At 39.2% G+C, this 12,599-nt stretch overlaps 1 long non-coding RNA gene and 1 pseudogene across 1 annotated transcript in view; one reads left to right on the top strand and one right to left on the bottom strand.

Annotated features, from left to right (window-relative positions):
• Window positions 1–12,599, bottom strand: part of LOC137228817 (uncharacterized) — a 45,313-nt gene that overhangs the window by 7,787 nt on the left and 24,927 nt on the right. The window lies entirely within an intron of this gene.
• LOC137206981 (52 kDa repressor of the inhibitor of the protein kinase-like) lies at window positions 2,984–4,936 on the top strand (annotated as a pseudogene).

Below are 12,599 nucleotides of genomic sequence, written 5' to 3'. Positions count from 1 at the left end.
AGAACCTGGGAAGTACTGGGTTGGCCAAAACGTTTGTTTGGGTTTTTCGGTAACCTCTTAATGGAAAATTTTTGGCCAACCCAATATACTCCATATAAAGTAAATTCCAGGGGCATTCACTGAAGCCAAAGCAAAACTAGTGTCCAGACCAGAAAACTGACCCATATCATACCAGTATGTAGTTCTGGGGATTAATGGAAGTAGGAAGGAGAATACATTTTTATTGTTTACTTTGCCATCTTGTTTGCAGACTGCCTGGTTAATGTAGGTTACTTTGGGCATAGCAGCTACAGAAACTCTGAGTGCAGAGGGAAACAATCCTTGTGGGTATGGTAAGTAGCATATATCTTTCTCATTAGGTAATCTCAGATATTTTTATAAACACATCTCAGAGTCCCCAGAGCTCTGCTGGGTACAGAAGGTTTTTCAATAACTTTTTTTGTAGGAACTTTCCACAATGATAGAAACTCATCCCTGCCGTTCAGTTAACGTGAGGTTTTCCTAATGGTTGACTACTTAATTCTCCGAATTCAGGTTCCCACAGTAAAATAACTTGCTCCTTCTACTTCTAGGGTTGTTTCGTGAGTATCTGGTGTTCTTTCATCTGTGGCTGCCCACATCCAATTCTGATTATCATTCTAGTTTGCATACAGCGGCACTTCTAATTTGTCCGTGCACTGAAGGCTAGTGCTCTCTGAAATCCATGCCTTGATGACTGGTGACTTTGCTACCACTGCAAGGAGTGTGATGGATGTCTACATGTCTTCTGTTAAGCTTCTGGCAAAAGCCAGAGCACCAGACACTGAGGAATGTAAGTTTATAATATAGCATATCAGACATGTAATATGGTTATTCAACCGCCCCTTCTAGAGTACTGGATCCTGAACATGTATGCAGGCATTTCCTTACTGGTTTTAATGAGTGCTTTGGTTCTTTTTTTTTTTTTTTTGCGGTATGCGGGCCTCTCACTGTTGTGGCCTCTCCCGTTGCGGAGCACAGGCTCCGGACGCACAGGCTCAGGGGCCTTGGCTCATGGGCCCAGCCGCTCCGCGGCATGTGGGATCTTCCCGGACTGGGGCACGAACCCGTGTCCCCTGCATCGGCAGGCGGATTCTCAACCACTGCGCCACCAGGGAAGCCCGTGCTTTGGTTCTTTAGGGAAGACAAAGGTAAAAGAATGAGGACCCCAGGGGAATTTTCCACTCAATTCCTAGAACACAAGTACCCTAAATGCAGTATTCTTTGGTCTAGTCTAATTTATCCCTAGGAACACTGTCTGAATATTAATAACTATCTTCAAGGTAGCCTAACTTTCCAGTAGTGCGTACCAGAAGCCACTATCATAAGGAATCCCTTTGGTGTACTTGTCCTGCATCCAGTCATGAACCTGTGGGGAGATGAGAGATTTCTAGTTTGTCTACAGACTGTAGGGTGGCTAAGGGACCTCTTACCTTCAGGGTAGACCCAGAAGATAAGCCTTTGGGGAAGAGGTTTTGTTTAGTCTTGTGTCAGCTGTTAAGGAGAATTCCAATGGGAGAGGTCTGCTCATCTGAGCATTTCTTTTCCCTTTGAAGAATTCCAGGGCATTCCAGTTTGGCTCAGAATACGTGGCGAATTGAAGTAAAAGCAGACCTTTCTCGGAGTAGCTGTGAGCTACAATAGTTTCACATCATCACCACCCAGGAATGATATGACAGAACTGTGTGGTTGTAGGAAATACTTCAAGAAAATATATTGAGATAATACCTTTTGTTTTTTGTTTTTTGCGGTATGCGGGCCTCTCACAGCCGTGGCCTCTCCCGCTGCGGAGCAACAGACTCCGGACGCGCAGGCCCAGCGGCCATGGCCCACGGGCGCAGCCGCTCCGCAGCATGTGGGATCCTCCCGGACCGGGGCACGAACCCCCATCCCCTGCATCGGCAGGCGGACTCTCAACCACCGTGCCACCAGGGAAGCCCAAGATAATATCTTTTAAAGTTTATGAATTTCTTTGTCCTCTAGGATTTACTGAGCTCAATCTCAGCTTATACTCAGACATTCTGATTTAATTATCTAGGATGGGGACCAGGGGTCCTGATGATCTGAATATGCAGCCTGCATTGAGAGCCACCAACTACCTAACCCCCTCATTCTACAGATGAGGAAATTGGAGGATTAATTAAAATGGCACCAATACAGCATATTGAAGTAAAAAAATTTTTTCATAAATATGTAGTTAGTAATTTTTAAAACCTGAAACTTCTTGACCAAGGGAGACTTAACTGTCTAGACAATTGTTTACCATTTCCACTTTTTTGGGGGGTGGGGGAGGACTAAAGGTCTCCTTATCTCTGATATTTAACTCCGTGAACATGGATTAACCTCTCTAACCTTACTTTGAAAGAATTACCAGCCAAATATTTATCCACAGGAGCTGACACAAGCAAGTTTAAAAAGAAAAAAGAGGGACTTTCCTGCTGGTTCAGTGGTTAAGACTCTGCGCTCCCAATGCAGGGGGCATGGGTTCAATCCCTGCTCCTCAACTACTCAACTCTGCGTCAGAGCACGAAAGCAGACACAGAAGATACATAAATGAACGGACATGGCTATGTTCCAATAACACTTTCTTTACATAGTCAGGTGGCAGGATGGATTAGGCATCAGGCCACTGTTTGCTGAGTCGGCAGGCGGACTCTCAACCACTGCGCCACCAGGGAAGCCCCTTATCTTTAACTCTTGAAGAGAATGGAAACAATACCTAAAAAACCTTTATTTGAAATTTCCTTAAAAGAACTTTTTTTTTTTAGATTTAAGTATAGTTGATTTACAATATTATATTAGTTTCAGGTGTACAACATAGTGGTTCAATACTTTTATAGAGTATACTCCATTTAAAGTTATTACAACATAATGGCTATATTTCCCTGTGCTGTACAGTATGTCCTTGTTTACTATTTATTTTATACATAGTAGTTTGTATTGAAATTTCAATTCTTATGTAAAACAAAACCTACCTCTGGATGGACATGAGGCTGATGAACTCCCATAAATTCTCTTAACTTCTGATAACTCTCAAGCATTGCAGAAGTCCAAGACAGATTCTGGTGACCAGGTCCTGAGAAGGCACTTTGAGACAACACCAGTTAACATACTGTTGGCAAACAGCAGAATCAGCTCCTAGAGATCCGTGAGAGCCTCATTCAGGAAGAAACCCTCAGGAAAGTGAGGGACTCGTGATTATGATGATTTGTGAACAGAGCTGGGGAAGAACACCAGACCGTCCTGATGAGGTTTGCTGAGGAATTTCATACTCAAGAGAAGAATTTGTAGGCTTCCTTCCTCAACAAGTTGATACAGAAATTCTGGTTGTGTAATTTCACACTGGGGTAACTGAGAAGTAGGGACTAAATATGGAGCACTGTCATGGCCAGGCAGACATTGTATCCAGTAGATTTTCTTCAAAAATGAAAGTTGTTGCTTTAAGACTCGTAGGGAAGTATCCCTAAGATGTCTACACACTCTGTTCTTCCTGTGCCTTACATATGTGGTTGGCAAAATCAGTGCCTGTTAGGGGCATACCTGTTGCATTGGGAACAATTGAGGAAGGTTGTTCTTTTATCCATCAATTACCATGACTCTTTTAGAACTTGACAGTGTAATTTCTGTCTCTTCTCAGAATAATGAAAAGGGTAATGACCTGAAGGAAATTTATCATTCTCAGTGGACAGACAAGAATGATGCTTTTGAAATTTAAATAGGTCTCCTGCAAGCACTTACTTTATGTTTAGATGGAATAACCATCTAGCTGGGTGAGCATTTGTCCTCTGCAGTGTACCAACAGATTTTTATTTCATTTTTGTCACTGTTGTCCTTTAAAGTGTCCTATCTTAACCTCTTTAAAAAGTCCTATCTTTTTCAAGAGTCTTTGGAGAAAATCTCCAGGGGCAAATCTTTGATGTTTTCTTTGCAGTCAGTAGAATGACTGCAGCGTTGCATTCACTAACGAGGTGATGGAAAATATTAAAACTTACCATGGATTTCGGTTTGAGGAAGCCATAAGTTTGATAACCAAACCTGATATTCAAATGAAACTCCCTGGGAAATTCCACAGAGTTCAGCAAGGTAACCCGGAATCTCAATTAACCTCTGAGACTTACTCTGAAGAATCCCTAAGTGTTCCAACAGTGGAGTTACTCGGGAACTTAAAGATACAGCTGACCCCTGAACAACACAGGTTTGAACTGCACAGGCCCACTTATACGGGATTTTTGCAACAATAAATACCACAGTACTACGTGATCCACAGTTGGGCAAATCCATGGATAGGAAGGAACTGTGGTTAGGGAGAGCTGATTGTGCAGATCGACTGCAGGCAGTGTTGGTGCCCCTAACCCCCAAGTTGTTCAAGTACCAACTGTATATACTCAGAACAACACCCCAAAGCGTGTAAATGCTTATCTCTGGTACCATCGGTCACAGCTCAAATTCAACACATCAGAGGAATAGCATGCTGACGTGTACACAAGTGACTTAGCGAACCCTGACACACTCTCAGCCCAGCTCCACAATTGGAGAATCAAGCAGAAACACAGAAGGACAGAGGTAGAGCTTCCATCCACCCCTTATGAAGCCCTCCACCTGCCTGGCCTCAAGTGTTTTCCTAATGTTTATGCATTGCTGAAGGGCCTTTGCATTCTTCCTGTGATGGAGGTTGAGAATGAGCCCCAGGAAAATGGAGGAAAGCATCTCAAAGCACACCTGAGGAACACTTTGACAGACCTAAGCTCAAGTAACTTGGTTTTGCTTAAAATGAATTTTTATATAAAACATGACCTGGATTTCATGGTAGACACATATATCAAACTATACAACTATGCTTCCTACAGATAATTCATAAACTATCAAAATACCTAAAAGAATGTTTAAAAATAGGTTTTCTCCTATATTTAATATTTGAAGGAAAAGCTGTAAGGTGCACGTAGGCACCTTAATCTTTGAATATCTTTGCCTACAGGGCTCTGACTGAATACATTAGCCATTGATAATCTATCTACCTGTTTAAACAACCACCGTAAGCAATTATACCCCAATAAAGATGTTAAAAAAAACAAAAAACAAAAAAAAACAACCACCGTTTTAACGCTCACACTTTGAAAACTTATCTGGTCTTCCAGAAGATAGTACTGAAAGCGCCACATTTCATTTCTGCATGATCTCTGGTACCGGCACTCTGGAATTGTTCAAAGTCATTTCAAACATAGCATCTATTATCACTGTGGACCCAACTGTACTGAGTTATCAGTTCTTTGAAGGAATAAATTTTGGGGAGGTGGGGGACGAAGGAATACATTTTATAAAATATTACAACGAATCTCACAACTGGCCTTTGACTAGTTGAAGGTTTAAGTATATTGTTAAACATTTGTAATGTACAGTGAAGGGAATTACCAGAGAGAGAGAGAGAAACTGTGAGCTGGTTAAACCGTGTAGTTTTGTCTTTATCAAGTGAACCTAAAGGAACAAGTTACAATTGAAGTTCAGATGAAGAGCCTACCACTGTTGTTCCACATCTGGTTGCTGCCATCTACGTTACTTTGTGGAGCCTACACCTTCTTTTATCATAACCTTTTTATCAGGTATATGTTAAACACTTCTGCATCACGCTCAAGACAGAATTAGAGGCAATGGGTACAACTGATTTACTGTTTTCTTCTGCTTTTTCTCTGACTACACTTACTTCATCTTGAGCTGGAAAACTTGCAAAAATAAATGTTTTGTGGTTCATTTAGGAATGACTGTATATATGGCTATTGTCTTTAGTGAGGAGAATAAATTTTATTTTAATCTAAATGAATTTTTATTTCATCTTATTTCAATGAAATAAGCTTATTTCAATATAAATAAAATATGGATTTGGCTTTTCAATAAATTTGTTTTAAAATTTCATTTTGAAAACATTGTGCCTAGATGAGTTTGCTGGTGAATTCTTCCAAACTTTGAATATGGAAAAAATTACACCAATTCTCTATAATCTCTTTCAGAAGACAGAAGCAGAGGAAATACTTCCTAACTGATTTTATGAGGCCAGAATTACCATGATATCAAAACTAGACAAAGACATTACAAGAAAAGGAAGAAACAGACTGATCTCTCTCATGAACATAAATGCAAAAATATTTAGCAAAATATTAGCAAACCAAGTCCAATAATGTATAAAAAGTATTATACACCATGACCAAGTGGGATTTATCCCAGGTATGCCAGATTGGTTCAACATTCAAAAATCAACTAATGTAGGGCTTCCCTGGTGGCACAGTGGTTGAGAGTCCGCCTGCTAATGCGGGGGACGTGGGTTCGAGCCCCGGTCCGGGAGGGTCCCACATACCGTGGAGTGGCTGGGCCTGTGGGCTGTGGCCGCTGGGCCTGTACGTCCGGAGCCTGTTCTCCACAGCGGGAGGGGCCACAGCAGTGAGAGGCCCGCGTACCACAAAAAAAAAAAAAAAAAAAAACCCCAAAATCAACTAATGTAATCCATCACATCAACAGGCTAAAGAAAATCACATGATCATATCAATAAATGCAGGAAAAACATTTGACAAAATCCAACACCCATTCCTAATAAAATCTATCAGAAAACTAGGAAAAGAGGGAAATATCCTCAACTTCATAAAGAACACTTACAGAATACAGCTAAAATACTTAATGGTGAGAAGGTAATTGTCTGTGTAGAAAATGTGAAAGAATCAACCAAAAAAATCCTGGAACTAATAAGCAATTATAGCAAGGTTGCAGGATACAAAGTTAATATACAAAAGCCAATCATTTTCTTATGTACCAGCAATGAAGAAGTGGAATCTAAAATGAAAAACACACTATCATTTACATTAGCACTTAAAAAATCTAATACTGAGGTATAAATCTAACAAAATATATGCAAGGTCTATATGAGGAAAAATACAGAACTCTGATGAACAAAATCAGAGAAGAGCTAAATAAATGGAGAGATATTCCATGTTCACAGACAGGAAGACTCAATATTGTCAAGATATCAGTTCTTTCCAACTTGCTCTATAGATTCAACACAATCACAATAAAAATCCCAGAAAGTTATTTTTGTAGATGTTGACAAACTGATTCTAAAGTTTCTATAAAGAGGCCAAAGACCCAGAATAGCCAACACAACATTGAAGGAGAAGAACAAAACTGGAAGACTGATACCACCAGACTTCAGGATTTACTATAAAGCTACAGTAATCAAAACAGAGTGGTATTGGCATAAGAATAAAGAAATAGATCAAGGGAACAGAGTACAGAGCCCAGAAACTGACCCACATAAATACAGTCAACTGATCTTCAATGAAGGAGCAAAGGTAATATAATAGAGCAAAGATAGTCTTCTCAACAAATGGTACTGGAACAACTGGACATACACATGCAAAAAAAAAAAAAAAGGAATCTAGACACAAACCTTGTACCTTTCACCAAAACTAAATCAAAATGGATCACAGGCCTAAATGTAAATGCAAAAATATAAAACTCCTAGAAGATAACACAGGCGAAAATCCTAGTTGACCTTAGATATAGGGGTAACTTTTTAGATACACCAAAGGCATGATCCATGAAAGAGATAATTGATAACCTAGACTTCATTAAGATTAAAAACTTCTGCTCTGTGGAAGACAATGTCAAAAGAATGAGAAGACAAGCCACAGACAGACATATTTGCAAAAGACACATCTGATAAAGGACTATTGTCCAAAATATACAAAGAACCCTTAAAACGCAACAATAAGAAAACAAATAACCCAACTGAAAAATGGGCCAAAGACCTTAACAGACACCTCATCAAAAAAGATGTACAGAAGGAAAATAAGCATATGAAAAGATGCCATCACAATATATGTCTTCAGGGATATGCAAATTAAAACAACAGTGAGATTGCCACAACTACCAGAATGGCCAAAATCCAGAAAACTGACAACACTAAATGCTGACAAATACGTAGAGCAACAGGAACTCTCATACATTGCAAAATGGTACAGCTGCTTTGGAAGACAGTTTGACAGTTACTTACAAAACTTAAAAAAAAATACTTAAAAAAATCAGCTTGATATTGAAGTATAATTGACATATAAAATTGTACCATACTTAAAAAGTATACACTGTGGTGATTTGATTACACGTATACTTTGTGAAAGGATTCCCCATCTAGTTAATTAACACATCCTCTTACCATATAATCCAACAATCACACTCCCTGGTACTTACTCAAAAGAGTTTAAACACTTATATGTACATAAAAACATGCACACAGATGTTTATAGCAGCTATATTCATAGTTGCCAAAAGTTGGAGCAACCAAATGTCCTTCAGCAGGCAAATCAATAAACTATGGTACATTTTAGTTATTTATTTTTGGCCACGCCACATGGCATGTGGGATCTTTGTTCCCTGACCAGGGATTAAACCCGCACCCCCTTCATTGGAAGCGTGGAGTCTTAACCACTGGGCCGCCAGGGAAGTCCCAATCTGTGGTACATTCAGACGATGGAATATTATTCAGTGTTAAAAAGAAATGAGCTATGAAAAGCCATGAAAAGACACAGAGGAAACTTAAGTACATGTTACTAAGTAAAAGAAGCCAATCTGTAAAAGCTACATACTCTATGATTCCAACAACATGACATTCTGGAAAAGGCAAAACTATGGAGATAGTAAAAAGATCAGTGATTGCCAGGGGTTAGGGTGGAAGGAGGGACCAAGAGGTGGAGTACAAAAGACTTAGTGCAGTGACAATACTCCGTAATGCTATAATGGTGGATACACGTCATTATACATTTGTCAAACCCATATAACGTACAACACTAAAAGGGAAAGCTAATGCACGCTGTGGACTATGGGTGATTATTATACGTCAATGACGTTCAATGATTGTAACAAATGTACCACTCTGGTGGGGGGATGTTGATAGTGGAGGAGGCTGTGGGTGGGCAGGAAGGAAGAATATGGTAAATCTTGCCTTTTCTGCTCAATTTTGCTGTGAATCTGAAACTGCTCTAAAAAAATAAAGTCTAGTTTTTAAAAATTTAACTAATTCACAGAGTGATTTTTAAAAAATATTTATTTATTTACTTATTTGGCTCAGCTGGGTCTTAGTTGCCACACAATCTTTGTTGCTGCGTGTGGGGTCTTTTAGTTGTAGCATGTGAACTCTTAGTTGCAGCACGTGGGATCTAGTTCCCTGACCAGGGATCAAACCCGGGCCCCCTGCATTGGGAGCACAGAGTCTTAGCCACTGGACCACCAGAGAAGTCCCTCATAGAGTGATTTTAACAGAGTTTATGTGATAAAGAGCACCCCAAATATCTAAGCACATTTCTTTTCTCTTTTGTAAAACTCAGTGGCCTCACTGAAGGCAGAGAAACTAGTTATGAGTCTATTAGAAATGATCATACCTGAAAAGCATATTTCTTCAATCAGTAGGTCTCCAAAGACAAATCTAGAACCAACTATGGTACTGTTCAGGAAAATCTGGGTGGGGGGTGGGGGGCGAAGAGCTATATAGTTAATACACAATCTCTCTAACCTCTAGATGAGGGTTCTCAACAGGGGACCATGGACTCCTGTGACATCCATAGATCAAGGCAGTCCTTGAACTCTATGAAACTTTGTAACATTTTCATGTATGTGCATTTTCATGGTTTTTTAAAAATCAGATTCTAAAAGGATTCCATGACACAAAAAAGGTTAAGAACTACTAGCTAAATTATGTTCTTTTTACCCACGTTTAATCTGCTTTTTAAAAAGTAGACCTAAGTAACTCTTTGGAGAATGAAAAAAACTACCACAACAGGAATATTGGGCACCCGAAATTGTGGAAAAACTGCTAGGTACATCACGTTTCATTGGATGAACCTAAGAATCATGCGGAAAATCAAAATAATCTGGTCCTACTCAACTAGGTGCTGACGATAGGAAAAAAACTCAAAACTTTTCTCTTTTTTCCTCTTTATGCCTTTTGTCATCCTGTAAGGATCATGGGACCTTCCTTAGCAGAGGAATATCTCCTACATCAAATCAGAACTATTGGGACTTCCCTGGTGACACAGTGGTTAGGAATTCGCCTGCCAATGCAGGGGACACAGGTTCAAGCCCTGGCCCGGGCAGATCCCACGTGCCGCGGAGCAACTAAGCCCGTGTGCCACAACTACTGAGCCTGCGCTCTAGAGCCCATGAGCCACAACTACTGAGCCTGCGTGCCACAACTACTGAAGCCCGCGTGCCATAACTACTGAAGCCCACGGGCCTAGAGCCCGTGCTCCACAACAAGAGAAGCCACTGCAATGAGAAGCCTGCACACTGCAACAAAGAGTAGCCCCCGCTCGCTACAACTAGAGAAAGCCCACGCACAGCAATGAAGACCCAACGCAGCCAAATGAATGAATGAATGAATTAATTAATTAAAAAAAATCAGAACCATTATCTGGTAATGTTGGTATTTGGATTAAATGAATACATTGGCTCAAGGCCTGGAAATATTAGGGATGGATAAGCCAGCAGCTGATGGGTGTGACAATATCATGCCATATTGATATGGCCTACTCATAATTCCATAAATGCCTCACTCTGAACTCTTCAGCATTAGAACGTATAATTCTCCTTTGTGTTGAATGGGAAGACTATGTTTTTACCATGAAGTTCAAGTCATTTTTAGGATATCATCTTCCACACCACAACTCTTGCCTAATATCATTTCCTTTATAGTGTGACTGAAGTGAGGTTGTTTTGTTTTTTTGTTTTTTTTCGGTTCGCGGGCCTCTCACTGTTGTGGCCTCTCCCGTTGTGGAGCACAGGCTCCGGACGCGCAGGCTCAGCGGCCATGGCTCACGGGCCCAGCCGCTCCGTGGCATGTGGGATCTTCCCAGACCAGGGCACGAACCCATGTCCCCTGCATCGGCAGGCGGACACCCAACCACTGCACCACCAGGGAAGCCCGAAGTGAGAATTTTTTTGTACAGAGTTCACTAAAATCCTGATGCAGTTTACCTTTTGTTAATTTATTAGAAGCAAAATCCATAGTAATTTATGCCTTTCTGTTATATAAAACCATATCTACCCCAAACGATTCATTTGTAATTTGACATGAATTATATTACTTTTCACTTTCCAAACATCTTGCTTAGGCCAATATTAAAGTAGCTTAAAGGCCCAAAGCATACAGAAAAATGGGAATATGACCCTGAAGAACTTTAGACACCAAGATGAAACTAAATTAGAATAATGGGCTGTGTGTTATAATACATTATTACATTATAATAATATATTAGTAAATATAGTCATAGTAAGCTTAAGAGAAGGAATTTTATTTATTGATCTTCATAGTCTCTACAGAACTTAGCACAGTGTCTAGAACAAAGTAGATTCCAGAAGAGTCTGATAAATAATCTCTTAAATATTTATTTTCTTTGCTTGCCTGTATTTATGTTAACAGAAAAACTCTGAATTGTTGGGCCCCAAATTCAGTTGAGGTATCGCTAGTTTAGTCCTATATTTTCTATAGCCATCTTTATATTGTGTTGTAGCAAGACCCTTAAGAATTTCACTTCTGTATTTTATCATGGGGACATAATCTGAAAGTCAACAAAACTGTATGCACAATGATATCTGTAAAATCCTTAATTATAAAAGCAAACACTGAAAATAACTTAAGTGTCAACAATGGGAAAATGGCTAACTAGTTACAATGGAATGCTTAAAGTAAGTTTTATTTAATTAAATAAATTACATTAAGAATATAATTAATTTTAACAACATTAAGGTAATGTTTATATGATAATATTAAGTAAAAAAAACAGGCTACAAAAATGTATATACATTTTACATATCAACTATGTAAAAAATATACAAAGGAAAAAAGTTGGAAAGAAAACGTAATTCATCAGTTTAAAGATAATATTCTCTACCACACACATTTTCTATAATTGGGATTCATTGTATCACCAAGTATATATTAACTGTAGTACCCTTGTTTTTCTAAAAGGTTGTTGGAATATTTGAATTTCCTTTCATGCCTTACTTTTTTAATGTCAATTGGTTATCTGGGTAGTGGGCCATTTTGTGGGTAATGGGTCATTTTGTGCTTTCCTGTATTTTTTAAAAAAACCCTATATTTAAATTTTTTTAGAAAATTAGTGTTATGGGAAATACTAGCCAAAGTCTCTAACACTATGATGTATATATTTTTTTCATTTTTCTTCTGGAAAGAAGATGAAGTTAACAAATTATGATCATGAAGTAATTTTTACCAGGATTTGTGTGACCTTTCTAAGAAAGTAAATACATATATATCAATAAGGAAAAAGTACATGCAGTTTCGCAGAATGTCCATGAGAAGTCATACATCTTTCTTTGTTAATGCTCACTTGCTATTTAATGTTTCTATTAGAAAGTTGAGAGAGACTTGCCCCTTAGTACTTTGAATGAGGCTACAAAGTTGTGTGAATGTCCATGTTGAAACTGCCGCAAGTGAGGAATAAGAGTTAAGTATACACTGTCACCAAACGCGCACAGTATTTGCTTGGTGGAGGTATTAAAGGGATCAGACCCATTGCCCTCTTCCT

Source organism: Pseudorca crassidens, chromosome 1 (genome assembly GCF_039906515.1).
Source record: "Pseudorca crassidens isolate mPseCra1 chromosome 1, mPseCra1.hap1, whole genome shotgun sequence".
Taxonomy (NCBI): Eukaryota; Metazoa; Chordata; class Mammalia; order Artiodactyla; family Delphinidae; genus Pseudorca; species Pseudorca crassidens.
This window is presented reverse-complemented; position numbering and strand designations above follow the sequence as displayed.